The 20985-nt window shown below is 42.0% G+C and overlaps 2 long non-coding RNA genes across 2 annotated transcripts; both read right to left on the bottom strand.

The window, feature by feature from the left end:
- Positions 1-5662: 5662 nt before the first annotated feature.
- LOC123483129 lies at positions 5663-13428 on the bottom strand. Its single transcript, XR_006658085.1, has 3 exons — positions 13178-13428; positions 12963-13038; positions 5663-5689 (listed from the first exon to the last, which is right to left on the bottom strand). It is a non-coding gene; the product is annotated as an uncharacterized LOC123483129 (long non-coding RNA).
- Positions 13429-13448: 20 nt separating this feature from the next.
- LOC123483130 lies at positions 13449-14095 on the bottom strand. Its single transcript, XR_006658086.1, has 3 exons — positions 13989-14095; positions 13579-13839; positions 13449-13462 (listed from the first exon to the last, which is right to left on the bottom strand). It is a non-coding gene; the product is annotated as an uncharacterized LOC123483130 (long non-coding RNA).
- Positions 14096-20985: the final 6890 nt, after the last annotated feature.

Raw genomic sequence — 20985 nt, 5'->3', positions numbered from 1 at the left:
TGAGAAAATCAAAAGAAATCAACCAAGACCTCAGAAAAGACCTCCACAAGTCTGGTTCATCCTTGGGAGCAATTTTCAAACACCTGAAGGTACCATGTTCATCTGTACAAACAATAGTATTCAAGTATAAACACCATGGGACCACGCAGCCATCATACCGCTCAGGAAGGAGATGAGTTCTGTCTCCTAGAGATGAATGTACTTTGGTGCGAAAAGTGCAAATCAATCCCAGAACAACAGGAAAGGACCTTGTGAAGATGCTGGAGGAACAACAGGAAAGGACCTTGTGAAGATGCTGGAGGAAACAGGTACAAAAGTATCTATATCCACAGTAAAATGAGTCCTATATTGACATAACCTGAAAGGCCGCTCAGCAAGGAAGAAGCCACTGCTCCAAAACCACCATAAAAAAGCCTGACTACGGTTTGCAACTGCACATGGGAAAAATGTCTTACTTTTTGGAGAAATGTCCTCTGGTCTGATGAAACAAAAATATAACTGTTTGGCCATAATGACCATTGTTATGTTTGGAGGAAAAAGGGGAGGGACTGGTGCACTTCACAAAATAGATGGCATCATGAGGAAGGAACATTATGTGAATATATTGAAGCAACATCTCAAGACATCGGTCAGGAAGTTAAAGCTTGGTTGCAAATGGGTCTTCCAAATGGACAATGACCCCAAGCATACTTCCAAAGTTGTGGCAAAATGGCTTGAGGACAACAGAGTCAAGGTATTGGAGTGGCCATCACAAAGCCCTGACCTCAATCTTATAGAAAATGTGTGGGTAGAACTGAAAAGGCATGTGCGAGCAAGGAGGCCTACAAACCTGACTCAGTTACACCAGCTCTGTCAGGAGGAATGGGCCAAAATTCACACAACTTATTGTGGGAAGCTTGTGGAAGGCTACACAAGCCGTTTGACCCAAGTTAAACAATTTAAAGGCAATGGTACCAAATACTAACTGAGTGTATGTAAACTTCTGACCCACTGGGAATGTGATGAAATAAATAAAAGCTGAAATAAATAATTCTCGCTACTATTATTCTGACGCTTCACATTCTTAAAATAAAGTGGTGATCCTAACTGACCTAAAACAGGGAATTTTTACTAGGATTAAATGTCAGGAATTGTGAAAAACTGAGTTTAAATGTATTTGGCTAAGGTGTATGTAAACTTCCGACTTCAACTGTATATACAAAAGTATGTGGACTCCCCTTTCAATTAGTGGATTCGGCTATTTCAGCCACACCCGTTGCTGACAGGTGTATAAAATTGAGCACACAGCCATACAATCTCCATAGTCAAACATTGTCAGTAGAATGGCCTTACTGAGGAGCTCAGTGACATTCAATGTGGCACCGTCATAGGATGCCACCTTTCCAACAAGTCAGTTCGTGAAATTTCTGCCCTGCTAGAGCTGCCCCGGTCAACTGTAAGTGGCGTTGTTGTGAAGTGGAAACGTCTAGGAGCAATAACGGCTCAGCCGCAAAGTGGTAGGCCATTCAAGCTCAAAGAACCGGACCGCTGAGTGCTGAAGCACGTAGCGCGTTCTAAACTGCCTCTGGAAGCAACGTCAGCACAATAACTGTTTGTCGGGAGCTTCAAGAAATGGGTTTTCCATGGTCCAGCAGCCGCACCCAAGCCTAAAAACCCCAATGCGCAATGCAAAGCGTTGGCTGGAGTGGTTTAAAGCTCGCCGCCATTGGACAATTGGAAACGCGTTCTCTGAACTGATGAATCACGCTTCACCATCTGGCAGTCCGATGGATGAATCTGTGTTTGGCGGATGCCAGGAGAACGCTACCTGCCCCAATGCATAGTGCCAACTGTAAAGTTTGGTGGAGGAGGAATAATGGTCTGGGGCTGTTTTTCATGGTTTGGGCTAGGCCCCTTATTTCCAGTGAAGGGAAATCTTAACGCTACAGCATACAATGTAATTCTATATAATTCTATTTTAAGACTAAGGAAGTGGGCGAAGCGGTCGAGAGGGGGAAACTGAAGATGGTTTTTTATTTATTTTTATTTAACCTTTATTTAACCAGGTAAGCCAGTTGAGAACAAGTTCTTATTTACAACTGCGACCTGGCCAAGATAAAGCAAAGCAGTGCGATAAAAACAACAAAACAGAGTTACATATGGGGCAAAACAAAACATAAAGTCAAAAATACAACAGAAAATATATATACAGTGTGTGCAAATGTAGCAAGTTATGGAGGTAAGGCAATAAAGAGGCCATAGTGCAAAATAATTACAATTAGTATTAACACTGGAATGATAGATGTGCAAGAGATGATGTGCAAATAGAGATACTGGGGTGCAAATGAGCAAAATAAATAACAATATGGGGATGAGGTAGTTGGGTGGGCTAATTTCAGATGGGCTGTGTACAGGTGCAGTGATCGGTAAGGTGCTCTGACAACTGATGCTTAAAGTTAGTGAGGGAGATAACAGTCTCCAGCTTCAGAGATTTTTGCAGTTCGTTCCAGTCATTGGCAGCAGAGAACTGGAAGGAATGGCGGCCAAAGGAGGTGTTGGCTTTAGGGATGACCAGTGAGATATACCTGCTGGAGTGCATACTACGGGTGGGTGTTGCTATGGTGACCAATGAGCTAAGATAAGGCGGGGATTTGCCTAGCAGTGATTTATAGATGGCCTGGAGCCAGTGGGTTTGGCGACGAATATGTAGTGAGGACCAGCCAACAAGAGCGTACAGGTCACAGTGGTGGGTAGTATATGGGGCTTTGGTGAAAAAACGGATGGCACTGTGATAGACTACATCCAATTTGCTGAGTAGAGTGTTGGAGGCTATTTTGTAAATGACATCGCCGAAGTCAAGGATCGGTAGGATAGTCAGTTTTACGAGGGCATGTTTGGCAGCATGAGTCAATTTAACTTTGGATTGGAAGGAAGTGAAGGAGGCTTTGTTGCGAAATAGGAAGCCGATTCTAGATTTAACTTTGGATTGGAGATTCTTTATGTGAGTCTGGAAGGAGAGTTTACAGTCTAACCAGACACCTAGGTATTTGTAGTTGTCCACATACTCTAGGTCAGACCCGCCGAGAGTAGTGATTCTAGTCGGGTGGGCGGGTGCCAGCAGCGTTCGATTGAAGAGCATGCATTTAGTTTTACTAGTGTTTAAGAGCAGTTGGAGGCTACTGAAGGAGTGTTGTATGGCATTGAAGCTCGTTTGGAGGTTTGTTAACACAGTGTCCAATGAAGGGCCAGATGTATACAAAATGGTGTCGTCTGCGTGAGAGGTGGATCTGAGAGTCACCAGCAGCAAGAGCGACATCATTGATATACACGGAGAAAAGAGTCGGCCCAAGAATTGAACCCTGTGGCACCCCCATAGAGACTGCCATAGGTCCAGACAACAGGCCCTCCGATTTGACACATTGAACTCTATCTGAGAAGTAGTTGGTGAACCAGGTGAGGCAGTCATTTGAGAAACCAAGGCTATTTAGTCTGCCAATAAGAATGCGGTGGTTGACAGAGTCGAAAGCCTTGGCCAGGTCGATGAAGACGGCTGCACAGTACTATCTATTATCGATCGCGGTTATAATATCGTTTAGGACCTTGAGCGTGGCTGAGGTGCACCCATGACCAGCTCGGAAACCGGATTGCATAGCGGAGAAGGTACGGTGGGATTCGAAATGGTGGGTGATCTGTTTGTTAACTTGGCTTTCAAAAACTTTCGAAAGGCAGGACAGGATGGATATAGGTTTGTAACAGTTTGGATCTAGAGTGTCACCCCCTTTGAAGAGGGGGATGACCGCGGCAGCTTTCCAATCTCTGGGGATCTCAGAGATGCCATGTTGGGTTGTGCTGTGACTTCTGTCAGCACTGGTTCCACTGCAGGTGTGTGCAGTGGGATCAAGTGGTATCGGTGGAGCTGGATTATTATTGTGATTTTTGTGACAATATAGGGATGGAGGTTGAGATGTAATTGTTTGTTTTGTTTGTGTTCATATTAAATTATTTCTTTGTACAAAAAAATAAATGTCTAAAATAAAATATATATATTTATTGAACCACTCTTGTGTATTTCTTCCTTTACTTTCCATGTGCATCTCTGCAACTCAAACTCCAACAGTGTTTTCATTGTTTATGTCAATGCACATAACTGAAATTAAAGTTTTATGTGACGTAAATTATTAATACTCATATTTTAGAATTCAACTGTTATCTACTTTCTCAAAACATAAGATGAATCTGTAAAACAAATGATGAGACATTATTTGGTTACAACACTGAATATGTTGGTGAAGAAACCTCCACAGGAGGGCACACCGGGCTACACAATGAAAAGTTGACAGGCTAGTCTTTTTTACCGGAAGGCTAGTCAACTATCTAGTAAAGACTTCGGATACGAGGTTGGTGTCTCTTTTTTGAACAAAATTAAACGGATATATCTTGTAATTGAACAGAATAGTAAGGTGGCCAATAACTGGGGGCCGTATGCCGATAATACGGGACTTATTTTTTTGCTAAACCGCTTATCAAAAAGCTGATAATAGTAATATTTCCACTGAAATGTCAAACTTGTCAAATGTTTACGACACCAATAATCACATAACATTGATGGCTTGATCACAAGATAATAATGTTGAAGGTAATGTATTTTTTAAACGCTGTTGAATATGCCGATAATACGGGGATCCAAGCTATATGTGACCAATAACATAACATTTGATTTGATTTGATTGACAGTTTTAGTGGAGGGGGAGTTTGAGGATAAGGACACTATATCCTGCACTGCCAGGAATGAGTATGGGGAGGCCTTTCTCACCATATAATTAGGAATTAGAATACTAGAATTTAATTAAAATATGAATTATTAGAATAATTTAATAGGATCGTTATGTTTCTCACCCTTTCAATGACGTAGGTAGGAGATCACACCATGCCCACAATTCATTACACTAAATCAATTTATACATTCTATACCTTTCAAAACATCTGAAATATTTGCTCAAAATAAACGTTTTGTGAAACAAACTGTTTTTTTTTTATTCAGATTCGATAATGTATACAGAGCTATAATCAAAACCTAATACAAATTAATCATTGTCTGTATTTTGATTTTGTATTCCTGTTACTGGTATGTTCTTATAGAGCGGGTCAATAAACCTAAAGCTACAGTATATTGACAAAAGCAGTATTGTGAAATAGCTCAAACCCTATGGAAATAAAGACATTGAAAATCTCAATAAATGAAAGAGCAACCCCAAGTGGAGAAACACTGAAAGTCCCACACTCGTATTCAGATCCTCAGATTACCCTCAAGGCACAATTGCAACAGACAGCTGGGGATGTGTGAAACAAGCTATTGTTAAATACTGGATATTTTATTGTGCATATTTAACGTTTAGTAAAAACATTGCTGAATTACCCAAGCCATAGATATTAAACAAAAGCCTTGTAAAAGCCATAACACAAAGCCACAGCCCAAATAAGAATGTACCATATTCATTAGCCACAAGAACCATAAAGCTAACAGATATAAGCAGTCACCTGTTCTGCTACATTGGGTTAAAATGTTAATATTTTACTGGAACCTTTAAAAGACTGAGGACCATGCCCACTGAGCCAGTTGACTTCCACATTCTTCTTGTTGTGTTCACACGTTAGCATAGACTGCATCGTCTCCACCATCACACTGGTATGGGTCGCCATCCTCTTCAGCCTACAGGAAACCAGATCAGAGATATCGTATCATCATCATCATCAACAACACCTCTATTGTTTTTTAAATCCTTTGTATTTAGAGCAAAGTTCTTCTCAGATATCTACTGTAAATGTCTGCAGTAGGCCTACAGTACATAGCTCCATGTTGCCATATAGTTGATTGTTGGTGTAGTAGTTTGTCTGGATTTCACTGCTGGAGTCTTTCTGCTCTTTCCTGTGGATAGAGTTAGGGCCACTATGTGATGCATTCTCTTCATATGACACAACAAGAGTGAATGTAGGCTAATGGTCTTTAGCAACTCAGAAAGGGTTCTAGGTTATGATCACAGACATAGCCACGGGAGGTAGGGGTGCTGATGGGTGCTGCAGCACCTCCTGATAAATCAGAATAAATAAACAAATTAAATAATAATAATATATACTGAACAAAACTATAAACACAACATGTAAAGTGTTGGTCCCATGTTTCATGAGCTGAAATAAAATATCCCAGAAATGTTCCATATGCACAAAAAGCTTATTTCTCTCAAAAGTTGTGCGCAAATTTGTTTACATCCTTGTTAGTGAGCATTTCTCCTTTGCCAAGATAATCCATCCACCTGACAGGTGTGGCATATCAAGAAGCTGATTAAACAGCATGATCATTACACAGGTGTACATTGTAGTGGGGACAATAAAAGGCCACTCTGAAATGTGCAATTTTGTCACACAACACAATGCCACAGATGTCTCAAGTTTTGGGGGAGCGTGCAATTGTCATGCTGACTGCAGAAATGTCCACAGAGCTGTTGCCAGATAATGTAATGTTCAGTTCTCTACCACAGGCTGCCTCCAACGTCGTTTTAGAGAATTTCACAGTATGTCCAACCGGCCTCACAATTGCAGACCACATGTAACCAAGCCAGCCCAGGACCTCCACATCCAGCTTCTTCAACTGTGGGATCGTCTGAGACCAGCCACCCAGACAGCTGATGAAACTGAGTATTTCTGTCCAATGTTCCCTCTAAGCTGCGCGTGAGTAGCCACGAGCCTGCCGCTCAGCTCCCCCGGGACTGCTGCACAGAAATATCAGCCCACAGAGAGAGAAGCATGAGATTGAACTTCACTGAACTCTCTAGAGCTGGTCGATCTCCAAGGCATTCCTAGGTGACCGCCAAACATTTCTGTAAACAACCCAATGATAAAGCCTTGTGTTCCTACTTATTTTTATTCGTCTCGGACTGTTGGTGGTAGGTGCACCCGAATCAGCTGCCCTGCACACCGGGTAGGCGAACTGTTGCCATTTTGAACCATTTCATGTGTCTGAAGGCACAAACTCTGCCTTCCTGGTGGGCCCAGAGAGCAAATTAGGTGCACTATAGGTCTACCGCTGGCCAATCGGATGGCTCAGATAACGGTGTCTGCAGTAAAGTAGCAGACATATAAGAAAGCTACAGATACTGTGAGATTTCAAAACATTTAAAACCATGACTAGAGAGACTAGCAAAGAGATTGATTTTATAAGTGAGTTCATGTTTAAGTTCTTACTCAGCACAGTCAACACTTTGTATTCAACACTTTTATAAGCCATAAAATGCACGTTCTTCCTACCCTTACAAAAAAAGATTGCAGTTTTGTAACTGCAGAAAAAAGTCAATTGTGGTATTTTGGACGCAGTAATTGCAGAATAACTACAGAGTATTGCAGTTGAACTGCAGTTATACTGCACTTTAACTGCAGTTACACTGCAAAATTACTGCACAAAAAAAACTGTGTTACATTGGATACAGTATTTGCAGCATACTGCAGTTATACTGCACTCTAACTGCAGTTATACTGTGCTCTGACTGCAATCTGTTTTCGTAAGGGTATTTCCACTCAGCACTACAACAAGCACTGCAGCAGTAATGAATGAGTAGGAAAGTGTATCTATAGGCTTGCGTTGTTGTTATTATTAGTGGCTTTGGACTTTCTTAATATCGAGGAATATTTCACTTTCTCTGTTCATAGGAGTAACAACATGAATTTGTACATGAGGCAGAAATAATGCGATGCGATTCGAGTTTCGCCATCAACTGGAAGACGGTGTCCCTTTATGGTCAGTGTCAGCGGAGGAAAGGGAGAACGGTGGCGGACCTCTGTCACACCCTGGCTTTGGGGACTCTAATATGTTGAGCCAGGGTGTGTAGAGTCAATGTGTTTGTTCTATGTTCACATTCTAGTCTGTTGTATTTCTATGTTGGCCAGTGTGGTTCTCAATCAGAGGCAACGTGAATCAGCTGTTGCTTGTTGTCTCTGATTGGGAACCATACTTAGGCAGCTTGTTTTCCACAGTGTGTTGTGGGATCTTGTTCCGTGTATGGTTTGTGTCTGTAACCGAGGACTTCACGTATCGTTTTGTTCGTATGGTGATTAGTTAATAAAGTATGTCTTCATATCACGCTGCGCATTGGTCCACTCCGTTGAACGATCGTGACAGAAGTACCAAGCAGCGTGTCCAGGAGCAGACAGCCTGGACATGGGAGGAGATACTGGACGGGAAAGGGTCCTGGACTTGGGAGGAGATCCAGGCCGGTATGGATCGGCGTCCGTGGGAGGAGACGGTGGAGGCGCGCCGTAGAGAGGAGCAGCGGCGCCAACCGGGTCGACGTCGGACACGCAGGAGGCAACCCAATAAATTTTTAGGGGGGGGCACACGGCATGGACGACGGGGCTGCTGGGGGCAGCTACAGGGCGAGCTTGGGGATTAGGAGAGGAGGCCACCGGGTTTGGGGGGCCGGAAGGGAGGTTGGCGGAGCGTAGAGGTAGAGCAGAGCCAACTCCCCGTACTCAGGCTAGGCAGCGTGAGACTGGGCAGGTTCCGGGCTATGCGGAGCTGCGTACTGTGCCGCGAGTGGTCCGGCACAGTCCGGCACGTCCTGTGCGAGCACCACGCACGTCTCGTGCTAAGGTGGGCATGCACCCAGGACGGAGTGTGCCGGCTCAACGCTCGTGGCCTCCAGTACCCCTCCTCGGTCCCGGATATCCTGCGCCAGTGTCACGTGCTGTTGTGCCAGTACGTGTACACACCCCTGTACGTCCTGTGCTGATGCCTCACACAGAGTGTGTGAAGATAGGCATTCAGCCAGGACGGGTTGTGTCAGCTCTTCAGCTCCCCTGAAGTTGATTTATGATAATAGATGTTTGTTTTTCCCCACACAGCAGATCAATGTGGAGCAGAGTGTCCCAGTAAGAACATAAACTGTGGTAGAAAAAAAGTATGAAAAATAACTCAGTAGTAGATTGGGAGATTCAGGAACAAACATTACAGACTATATTAAAATGCAATGAAACACATTGTTTTTTAATTTGATCTATGCTGTTGTTGAAAAATTACACATGTTCATATTTCATCTGAAGCAGATTTTCAAGATACTGTAGTTTATAATTCTACATCCCAAGTACATACAGTATATCTCAATCTGGCCTGTTTTGACAAATGACACTATACTGTATCTGTCTGTACATTCAAGGGGACCACAGAAGCACTGTGCTGACCTGAGTGTCAGTTACACATAAGTGGATTACTGGTGACTGTTTTTTCAAAGACAATCATATATATTTACTTCTCGAATATTATAACTGTATAGCCATCCATATCAGGTTCATTCTGAATCACCCAAGCCATAGATAAAAACAAAAGCCTTGTAACATCCATAACACAAAGCCGCAACCCAAATAAGAATGTACCATATTCTTTAGCCATGAGAACCATATAGCTAACAAATATAAGCAGTCGCCAGCTCAGCTACATTAGGTTAAAATGTTAATATTTTACTGGAACCTTTGACAGACTGACTACCATGGCCTCTGAGCCAGACTCCCACATGCTTCCTGTTGTGTTCACACGTTAGCATAGACTCCATCATCTCCACCATCACACTCGAATGGGTCACCATCCTCTCCAGCCTACAGGAAACCAGATCAGAGATATCATCAACAACAACAACAACACCTCTATTGTTATTTTAATCCTTTGTATTTAGAGCAAAGTTCTTCTCACATCTCTACAGTAGCTGTAAAGATATGCAGTAGGCCTACAGTCAAGGTGTGAATTAAAGGGGAGCCAGGGGGGGCTCAGCTCCCCTGAATGAGATATTAGCTCCCCTAAATGCAACAAAAGTCCAACTTTGAGGGGGTCTCTAATAAATGCTAATTTAACCATTCTCCTATTTGTTTAAACTGTAGTGGTAAATATGTTTTACAGTGGTAAATATGAAAATAAAAGCTTCCAAATTAAATGAACACCCATGGCTGTCATGGTCTAAACTATTAATTACTATGTGGCAGTGCTGTCCACCCAGTAGTGTTGAATTTTGGCCTCGGCTGAGCTCCTTGCGCATAGATTTTCCTTTGTATTTCCTGATTTTCACAATTTCTTTGCCATGCGTCCTTGATAAAAATAGCTTTTATTCCAATGCATTAGATCTATCCGTTGATTTATCATTGTTTGATTTTGTCAGTTGTTTAGAGCACTCATTGCTTTGTTTTTCAGGTGCGCATGGGTACTGGTGTTCTCTGTGCCATCTGTGGCCAGAAGTAGTAGAACATTTATTTAGCTTTATCATTTTCTATTAATATTGTTTTCTTTCCTGGATAAGCTGATGATGGTCGACAATATCACTAGACAACTGGCCTACAGCTAGACACAAATGCGCATTAAATAAGGTGACTCTTTCGGTTAGAAGAGTGTAACGTTCGGTTAGAAGCATTCGATTTTGCAATGCTATAGGACAAACATTATTTTGGATTTGTGTGTCCATGAGAACTGTTTTCACGGCGAAACATAATGAAATGTTACGTAGGCATAGTTACACTTAAAGTGCATTTTCCGAGACCTCCAAGATTCATGATTCATACAGGGTTTAAGTTCAATGTTCTAATTCAATTGTTAAATGCTTAATAATGACAAATAACATTGTCATAAATGTCATTAATGTAAGGAAAAGAAAGGTAGTGTTATATGTCACATGATCTATGAAGAATCCAATAATTAACTAAGGAATTATGGACAACTCATGAACTAGGGTGTAAAACATGTTTTGATTCAATTATATTGAATGTAGGCTACCTGTTCTGCATGTGTTCGAACATGTGTGTAAAATTGCCTCGACTGAGAGGGTAGGCTACCGGCAGTGGAGTAGGCCTAGTGGAGGGTAAACGCAAGTAAACGCTGTTTACCCACCTTTTTCCGAACAATTAATTGAAAATATAGGGAGCGTTACCAATTTCTTTACCCCTTACCGGCAATCAGAGTTTACCCACCTATTTTTTTATCACTACATAACTGGCTACTGGTAGGCCTATTTCAAGTTTATGGTAATACACATTGTAACCTAGTCTAGTAAGTTGACTTTGTATGTTAGGCAGTGGAGGCTCCTCAGAGGAGGAAGGGAAGGACCATCCTCCTCAGTGAATTTCATAAAAATAAAAATAGTGAAACAATAAAAAAGGTGTCCTTTTTAGATAAAACTATTCTAAATATATCCACGTCACCAAATAATTGATTAAAACACACTGTTTACTGTGAAGGTCTACAGTAGCCTCAACAGCACTCTCCAGGGTAGTACCATGGTGTAGCCGGAGGACAGCTAGTTTCCGTCCTCCCCTGGGTACATTGACTTCTAAAACAAAACCTAAGAGGCTCATGGTTCTCACCCCCTTCCATAGACTTACACAGTAATCATGACAACTTCTGGAGGACGTCCTCCAATCTATCAGAGCTCTTGCAGTGTGAACTGACATGTTGTCCACACAATCAAAGGATCAGAGAATTAATCTAGTACTGAAAGCATAAGCTTCAGCTAGCTTGCACTGCAGCGCATAAAATGTTGTGAGTAGTTGACTCAAAGACATAGAAAGACAATAGTTGAACAGTTTTGAACAAATACATATCTTCAAAAATGAAGGAGAAGAGAGAGATAGCTATATTTCATTGTATTTTTTGTTTCACTTTCACTTACCTAGCCAGTGAATGCAGCTAGCTAGTTTAGCCTACTCAAACACCTGGCTCAAACAGAGAGGGATGCTATGTTAGCTAGCTGGCTATGGCTATCCAACACTGGAACTCTTCCAAGTCAAGGCTTTTGGTTTTATTAATTTATTGCCACCGGGGCCCGCCGGTGTAACTGCTAAACTGCTTGATTTACATTGTACTGCATGATTGTAGCGGGTTTATTAACACATTAGTTCTAGTAGCTAATGTTAGCTATGTTAACTATGATGTTAACTAATATGGTGACAACGATGTAGGCTGTGTGTAGCGGTTATGGTATGAAGCTGTTGTATTGCGTAATGAAGTTCACAAGCGAAGGGAAAAGGTGAGAGGAGGAGAGCGCGTAGATGCGAGAAGGAAATATATAATGAGAAAATTATCAAGCTGTTTGTATGTGGCTGCTATGAAAGTGAACTGTGTTTGCGGTGATCATGGGTGTATTCATTCAGTCCATAATATTGAAAAACATTTCTTAAATGGAAGCAAACGGAACGAAACAGGGATAAACATACCTGAATTTGTCCAATAGAAACTCTTGTTTGCAACTGCTGGAGTAATGATTATACCTTAGATCAGCTAGATGCAGGCAAGTGTGCAAGGCGGTGTTGACTGTGTCAATGTCTGTCACCTTGATTACTCACATTATTCTCTCGACCCGTGCAGCTAGGTTGTAAACTTTCATTCATAGGTTGTAGCAACCTCATGATGGGTATAGGGAAAATGTTTGTATCATGTAGTAGCCTAAAATGGACTATGAATGACAGTCATCCAATATGCTGTAATAGAAATAAGACCATGCTCGTACAAAAATTAAACAATCGTCCTCCCTCATCTTAAACGGCACTGACCGCAACTGATGTTAGGGTGACCATCCCGCTTTTTCTAATAATGTAGTCCTAATCATTGGCAATCGCTGAATGTCATTGGCAAACTTTTTGGTGTTTTGTAAGAGATGTATATTTCCATTCATCAAATGGGGCAATTATAGACTACATACAGTTTGGATGCTGTAATTATTTTTGAGTGGACCAACATGCACAGGTAGCTTACTTTTTGAAGTGATTTGTTTGACAATCAGAGGAAAATATCATGACTGGTTGTGTTCATGCCACATTGAAAGGTAATACATTTTGATTGTTTAATTTACGTCTTTATTATTTATTGAAAAAAACTCTGCACGGGCAAGCGAATGCACTCAATAGAGGCCCCCCTGAATGTCATGGTGAAATTCACACTCTGTCTACAGTACATACAGTACCTCTATGTTGCCGTGTAGCTGATCGTTGGTGTAGTAGTTTGTGTGGATTTCACTGCTGGAGTCTTTCTGCTCTTTCCTGTGGATAGAGTTAGGGCCACTATGTGATGCATTCTCTTTATATGACACAACAAGAGTGAATGTAGGCTAATGGTCTTTAGCAACTCAGCAGGATGTATACATTATGATCACAGATAGAACAGCCTGTAGAAAAATACCTTGATGGTGAGGGATCTGAGGAAGCACCCTTTGCTGCATCCATGTCCTGCATACTGGTTATTGGCTGGTTACTATGACTCCTCCCACTGATGAGAAAAATGCCAAGATATCAAAACAGAACAAAACAGCTATCAAGAAACACAAATCTACATAACTCCCTCCAAAAAGAAATAAAAGTGTAACTTTCCCCTTCTTGGTCGACAGGCAAGCTGACATGATAATTAGTATTACTACCACCACTAATGCAGCAATACCAATTGAAACGTACATCATGAACATCTTATCTGTCCAAAAACAGATGAATATGATTTATTCAATGTACCCATACTATTCCTTATGATATAAATATAGCATAATAATAATTAATTATTGATACACTTCCCTCCACTGTTTCCTTTACCATTTGTGGGCACAGTGAAGGACAAGGTGGCATTGCCCTGTGTGTTGCTGGCATTGCAGTGGACGGTCTCTGAGAAGCCTAGTGCCCTCTGTAGGGTCACCATGGTAACTGACCCATGCATCTCTACCCTGGTACTGGGCAAGAGTCCTGCTGGAAGAGACCACTCCACAGTGCCGGGGGGCTCCGAATCCACAATGCACAGACAAGTTATCATGGAGCTGTCTGAAGTGCAGGCAGAGTCCACTTTGATCACAGGGGGGTCTGGGATGAGAATGATGAACAGTTGTTTCAACTGAACATGTAGTGCTAACTACATCCTCAAGAGCATTGTCTTAATATTATATACACAGACATGACATGCCCCTTAGTGACAACATGTGGATGAATCAACTAACTCTGGATCTACTTACACTCTACACTGAGCTTCAGTGAGCTGGATTGGCCTTGTCCCTCTGTGTTGATGGCAGTGCAGTAGAGGGCTTCAGTGAGTCTGGTCACATTCTCCAGTGTGATGGTAGGTCCCATAGTGGGCAGAGGCCCTCTGCTGTTGTGCCATCGGTAGCTGTGGACAGCAGGGTTACTGTCACTGGAGCATCTCAGCTCTACAGAGCCTCCTTCCTTCACACTGGACACTCCCTCCACCTTCACGTCCACTGGGGCATCTATGAATAACATAATTAGCAAGAATTCCATTACTATGTAATAAACATCTTAGGACAGATTCAGTGGATCAACCACATGCCCTCAATCTATTTTAATTTCCAAAGGTTAAGAGTGGACAAAGTTTTAGTTTCCTTATCATGTAAGTTTAATTCTAGTTTCACTTTCCTCATATTCACAGAAATATTCTGTTTTCACAGAAGTGAAAGTGAAAATCTTCAGAACAGTGTTGTTAACACACAGGTGTGGACCACTTACATTTTACATTTAGCGTCTTGGAGCTTCTCACTGTCTTCCCTCCCCTGTACGCTGCTGTGCAGACCAGAGACTGGTTGTTATCAGCGATGGTGGATCTAATAGTCAGGGATGATGTCACTTCCCACTGGCCGTTGGTCTGCTGCTGTGATTGGATGCTGGGTGTTCCAGAGTGGCTCCAGGTGAGGAGAGGGGGATCAGATGGGCAGGAGTGAGACACAGAGCAGGAGGCAGATACCTCCTCCCCCACCTTCATCTCCTCCCTCACTGACAGAGAGGGGGGGTCTGGAGAGCCTGAAATCAGCAAAGAGAAGAGAACAGTTATTGCAGTTCTTTTGAGGTGTGCATCCATTAGTTCTTGGGTCTGTCCTTTCAGCACTATAATTGTAATCTAGAAGAAGCTATAGCTATCATTAGGGTAAATAATGGGATACTGTATTACATAAATTGAAATTCTCCTTGTCAATTCTTCCCAAGGGAACTTACTGCTCACTGCAATGGAGACTGTGTTACGTTTGTAGGAATACTTGTCATGGTCTTCTATTTCAATCCTGAAATGAAAGGGTCCTTTGTCACTGTGATGGAGGGGGTCGATTCTGAGTGAGCAGTTCTTCTGCCGGAGGTCTCCCACCAGCTCTGTACGACCCTTGTAGTCTTTGATGACGCTGGAGCTGTCTGGGTGGTATATAACCTCATAAGCGCCTTTGAACCAGATGCCAGTGAGTTCAGAGGGCTTTATCTTTCGTTCTGGGTAGTTGAATGAGCAGGGAATCACGATGCATGAGCCATGTAGGCCGGAGACTGAGCTGGGCACCTCAGCAGTCCATGACGAGGCATCAACTCCCATCACTCAAATAGCAGTGGGGGAAATGTTAGTCAGAGGTGTTGGACACAGTCAAGGAATATGAGTATATGAATGGAATGCAGCTAGTTAGTTCAGCCTACTCAAACACCCGGCTCAAACAGAAAGGGATGCTATGTTAGCTAGCTGGCTATCCAAGGCTGGAACTCTTCCAAGTCAAGGTAAGCTTTTGGTTTTATTAATTTAAAGCCACCAGGGCCCGCCGGTGTAAATGCTAACTGCTTGCTGCTGACTGTACACTGTAGTCCATGATTGTAGCGGGTTTACTAACGCGTTGGTTCTAGCAGCTATGTTGACTATGACGTGAAAACGATGTAGGCTGTGTGAGGTTAGTAGTCATGATATGAAGGTTAGGCTTGGAAAGTTTTTTTCGCCTGGTCACAGACAGCTGATGTGTTGTGCACTGAAGTCCACAAACAAAGGGAAAAGGTGAAAGGAGGAGAGTGTGTAGATAGAGAAGGAATTGTATATACAATGAACTGTTTGTATATGGCTGGTATGAAAGTTAACTGTGTTTGCGTGTGATCAGGTGTGTATTCATTGTGGCAATTCTGTTGAAAAACGTATCTTAAATGGACACAAACGGAACGAAACAGGGATAAACATACCTGAATTGGTCCAATAGAAACTCTCATTTGCAACTGTTGGACTAATGATTATACTCTAGATCAGCTAAATGCAGGCAAGAGTGTGCAAAGCGGTATTGACTGTGTCACTGTCTGTCACCGTGATTACTCAAAATTCTCTCAACCTGTGCACCTACAGTGGGGAAAAAAAGTATTTAGTCAGCCACCAATTGTGCAAGTTCTCCCACTTAAAAATATGAGAGAGGCCTGTAATTTTCATCATTGGTTCACGTCAACTATGACAGACAAATTGAGAATTTTTTTCTCCAGAAAATCACATTGTAGGATTTTTAATGAATTTATTTGCAAATTATGGTGGAAAATAAGTATTTGGTCACCTACAAACAAGCAAGATTTCTGGCTCTCACAGACTTGTAACTTCTTCTTTAAGAGGCTCCTCTGTCCTCCACTCGTTACCTGTATTAATGGCACCTGTTTGAACTTGTTATCAGTATAAAAGACAACTGTCCACAACCTCAAACAGTCACACTCCAAACTCCACTATGGCCAAGACCAAAGAGCTGTCAAAGGACACCAGAAACAAAATTGTAGACCTGCACCAGGCTGGGAAGACTGAATCTGCAATAGGTAAGCAGCTTGGTTTGAAGAAATCAACTGTGGGAGCAATTATTAGGAAATGGAAGACATACAAGACCACTGATAATCTCCCTCGATCTGGGGCTCCACGCAAGATCTCACCCTGTGGGGTGAAAATGATCACAAGAACGGTGAGCAAAAATCCCAGAACCACACGGGGGGACCTAGTGAATGACCTGCAGAGAGCTGGGACCAAAGTAACAAAGCCTACCATCAGTAACACACTACGCCACCAGGGACTCAAATCCTGTAGTGCAAGACGTGTCCCCCTGCTTAAGGCAGTACATGTCCAGGCCCGTCTGAAGTTTGCTAAAGTGCATTTGGATGATCCAGAAGAGGATTGGGAGAATGTCATATGGTCAGATGAATCCAAAATAGAACTTTTTGGTAAAAACTCAACTCGTCGTGTTTGGAGGACAAAGAATGCTGAGTTGCATCCAAAGAACACCATACCTACTGTGAAGCATGGGGGTGGAAACATCATGCTTTGGGGCTGTTTTTTCTGCAAAGGGACCAGGACGACTGATCCGTGTAAAGGGAAAGAATGAATGGGGCCATGTATCGTGAGATTTTGAGTGAAAACCTCCTTCCATCAGCAAGGGCATTGAAGATGAAACGTGGCTGGGTCTTTCAGCATGACAATGATCCCAAACACACCGCCCAGGCAATGAAGGAGTGGCTTCGTAAGAAGCATTTCAAGGTCCTGGAGTGGCCTAGCCAGTCTCCAGATCTCAACCCCATAGAAAATCTTTGGAGGGAGTTGAAAGTCTGTGTTGCCCAGCGACAGCCCCAAAACATCACTGCTATAGAGGAGATCTGCATGGAGGAATGGGCCAAAATACCAGCAACAGTGTGTGAAAACCTTGTGAAGACTTACAGAAAACGTTTGACCTGTGTCATTGCCAACAAAGGGTATATAACAAAGTATTGAGAAACTTTTGTTATTGACCAAATACTTATTTTCCACCATAATTTGCAAATAAATTCATTAAAAATCCTACAATGTGATTTTCTTGATTTTTTTTTTCTCATTTTGTCTGTCATAGTTGACGTGTACCTATGATGAAAATTACAGGCCTCTCTCATCTTTTTAAGTGGGAGAACTTGCACAATTGGTGGCTGACTAAATACTTTTTTTCCCCACTGTACGTTGTAAACATGAATTCCTAGGCTAGGTTGTATGAACCTCATGATGGGTACAGGGAAAACTTGAGCATCATGTAGTAGCCTAAACCAATCGATGTTACATTGAGCTGGGTGAATGGAATGTGAATGACAGTCATCCAATATGCTGTAATAGAAATAAGGCCATGTTCATAAACGGCGCAGACTGCCACTGCATTTGACTACAATATTTTTTACTGTATACAGAATCTATATTTGTAGCCTACCTCCAAGCCAAATGCAATGAATAAGAAAACGGTGTGGTAATTTCTCACTCCCCATCTCCTCCCCTCAGTGCTGGACCTGAAGGAATAAGGAACATTTTATTATCACTAGAAAGTTAGCATTGCATATGATACTTTTAATATCTAAACTCCAAATCACTTACTCTCGTAGTTTGACAATTCTTGCTCGTTCATTTCAGATAACCACCCTCCTTCAGAGACTAAGGTCTCCTTCAGAGACATCTAAAATGAATTCTTTATTTTTGCCATCACGACTTCCCATATTTTGTCTCTGACTGATGGTAGGTGAGTTAACAATTCCCTTGATGGTTAACCGGCCTCCGCTAAGTACCCTGCCCTGAACCTTAGACACCGTCACTAGCCAGCTACCACCCAGTACTGCTGCCCTATGTACATAGAGTCATTGAACACTGGTCCCATTAATAATGTTAACATACTGTTTTACCCACTTTATATGTATACACGGCCCAGCATTTCAAAACTTGTTCTGTGAAAGTTCCCAAATATTCTCACAACACAAAAACTGTCCAGTCGTGCTGTTGATTTTTGAATGTTTGTATAAAACATTCGCCTGATGTTGCATGAACGTTCCTAGAACATATTTAATCTGTTCTTTAAAGGTTCCTAGAATGTTTCATTAGGTTGTGGGAACAGTCTGGTGAGAACATAGTGGGGACATCAAAAAATATATGATCCCAAAACACAGAAAACTGTCCACTTGTGCGGGTGATTCTACAATGTTTATTTTAGGGTGCAAAAAAGCCTTTGTATTCAGGACAAAAGTTAATTGCTTTGCCAAATTTTTTCAGTATTACTTTAGTGCCTTGTTTCAAACAGGATGCATGTTTAGGAATATTTTTATTATGTACAGGCTTCCTTCTTTTCACTCTGTCAAAATGGTTAGTGTTGTGGAGTAGCTACAATGTTGTTGATCCATCCTCAGTTTTCTCCTAACACAGCCATTAAACTCTGTAACTCTTTTAAAGTCACCATTGGACTCATATGGAAATCCCTGAGCGGTTTCCTTCCTCTCCAGCAACTGAGTTAGGAAGGACACCTTTATCTTTGTAGTGACTGGGTGTATTGATATACCATCCAAGTGTAGTTAATAACGTCACCATGGTCCTCTGTAGCTCAATTGGTAGAGCATGGCGCTTGTAACGCCAGGATAGTGGCTTCGATCCCCGGGACCACCCATACGTAAAAATGTATGCACACATGACTGTAAGTCGCTTTGGATAAAAGTGTCTGCTAAATGGCTTACTATTATTATGCTCAAAGGGATATTCAATGTCTGTTTGTTTTTTACCCATCTACCAATAGGTGCCCTTCTTTGCGAGGCATTGGAAAACCTCCCTGGTCTTTGTGGTTGAATCTGTTTGACAATCACTGCTTGACGGAGGGACCTTACAGATAATTGTATGTGTGGGGTACAGAGGTAAATTCAAAATCATGTTAAACACTATTATTGCACACAGAGTGAGTCCATTCAACGTATTATGTGACTTAAGCAATGTTTTACTCCTGAACTTATTTAGGCTTGCCATAGATGTCACAGATATTTTGGGGCAGCGTGCAATTGTCATGATGACTGAAGGAATGTCCACCAGAGCTGTTGCCAGAGAATTCAATGTTAATTTCTCTACCATAAACCACATCCAACGTCATTTTAGAACATTTGACAGTACGTACGTCCAACCGGTCTCACAACCACAGATCACATGTAACCACGCCAGCCCAGGACCTTCACATCCGGCTTCTATACCTGCGGGATCGTCTGAGGGGAGAGGGGGGAGGGGTGCTGAGGAGTATTTCTGTCTGTAATAAAACTATTTTGTGGGGAAAAACTCATACTCATTGGCTGGGCCTGGCTCCCCATTGGCTGGGCCTGGTTCCCATGTGGGTGAGCCTATGCCCTCCCAGGCCTACTCATGGCTGAGCCCTGGCCCAGTCATGTAACATCCATAGATTAGAACCTAATTTATTTATCTCAATTGACTGAATTCCTTATATGTACTGTAACTCAGCTAAATCTTTGAAAATGTTATGTTGTGTTCAGTATACTTATTGACTCAAGACATTTAAGCTTTTAATTTTTTGTTAATTTGTAAACATTTTGAAAAACATAATTCCACTATTACATTATTTTGTATTGGCCAGTGACAAAAAAAATCTTACTTTAATCAATTTTAAATTCAGGCTGTAACACAACACAATGTGGAAAAAGTCAAGGGGTGTGAATACTTTCAGAAGGCACTGCAATTTGGCTGAATAGGCTTGTGCACATTTACATGAGTGTTTCATTAGTTAGTTAAGTTACTGACTGACTAAGCTAATTCTTATTAATGTTTTTGGTGTTGCATTTCAGGTGATGGGCCCGTTTTCATGAAGCATCTCAGAGTAGTACTGATTTAGGATCAGTTTTGCCTTTTAGACCACAATGAATATGATTAAATTGACAAGGGGGAGCTGGTCCTAGATCACTGTTCCTAATCTGAAGACTCTTTGTGAATATGGGCCCGGGAAGAAAGTTGCTGCCCAATACCTTGCACAGCAGTCGTTTCACCACAGGACCCTGGGGGTATTACAGTTAATGCTTATGAACTGAATATTCTATGTTAATTTTCATATATCAATCACACTAACAAAAGGGTTCAATTGTTCATGCTAAGGTTGTGCTGAAAACTGAAAAATGGCGGACGGAAGACAGGGTGGTGTGGCAGGTGCCGCTTCTGTTGGGTTTTATTTTTTAATTGGATCTGTATGTGATGAATAGCTTGGAAGGAATGCATTAATGAGGAGCACTGTACTGATATGGATTGTTTCACATAACAGGCTGATAAGAACACTCTCTCCTTGTTGTCTGTGAAACTGTCCTTGAACATGGCTACAGTGGATTTGTGTATTTTCGGTGCTGACTCCGCAGGTTATTATCATAGCAACTATGCCTGGCAACAAATGGAACGGATTGGCTGAAATGGAGTCTGGACCACACTCA

Source organism: Coregonus clupeaformis, unplaced genomic scaffold, assembly GCF_020615455.1.
Source record: "Coregonus clupeaformis isolate EN_2021a unplaced genomic scaffold, ASM2061545v1 scaf0033, whole genome shotgun sequence".
NCBI lineage: Eukaryota > Metazoa > Chordata > Actinopteri > Salmoniformes > Salmonidae > Coregonus > Coregonus clupeaformis.
The sequence above is the reverse complement of the archived record's forward strand: the minus strand, read 5'-3'. Positions and strand labels throughout refer to the sequence as shown.